At 42.3% G+C, this 527-nt stretch overlaps 1 pseudogene; it reads left to right on the top strand.

Moving 5' to 3' along the window:
* The window catches only part of LOC117176384, a 20,173-nt pseudogene that overhangs the window by 16,374 nt on the left and 3,272 nt on the right, over positions 1–527 (top strand).

The following is a 527-nucleotide window of genomic DNA, read 5'->3' as shown; positions in this document are numbered from 1 at the left end:
AAAAGATCCATCGCATGACCATCGCTCAGGAGATGTTGAATGAAGTCAATAATGATCCTGATTTTCTCAAAAGGGTAATAACTGGTGATAAATCGTAGGTATATGGTTATGACGTCGAAACTAAGGCCCAATCGTCTCAGTGGAAGCATCCTGAGTCTCCAAGACCGAAAAAAGCACGTCAAGTTCGATAAAATGTGAAGGTTTTGCTCACTGTCTTCTTTGATTACCGTGGCGTAGTGCATCAGGAATTTTCACCACAAGGTCGTACAATCAATAAGGAGTATTACCTTCAAGTTATGCGCCGTTCGCGAGAGGCGATACGCAAAAAACGTCCAGAACTTTGAAAAAAAAATTCGTGGCTTTTGCATCACGACAATGCACCTGCTCATTCATTGTTCCTTGTGAAAGATTTTCTGACCAAAAACAGCACCACAGTCATGCCTTCGCCTCCATATTCACTGGATTTGGCCCCCAGTGACTTTTTTCTTTTCCCATAACTGAAGAGACCCATGAAAGGACATCGATTT

This window comes from Belonocnema kinseyi, chromosome 7 (assembly GCF_010883055.1).
Source record: "Belonocnema kinseyi isolate 2016_QV_RU_SX_M_011 chromosome 7, B_treatae_v1, whole genome shotgun sequence".
In the NCBI taxonomy this organism is placed as follows: domain Eukaryota; kingdom Metazoa; phylum Arthropoda; class Insecta; order Hymenoptera; family Cynipidae; genus Belonocnema; species Belonocnema kinseyi.
The sequence above is the reverse complement of the archived record's forward strand: the minus strand, read 5'-3'. Positions and strand labels throughout refer to the sequence as shown.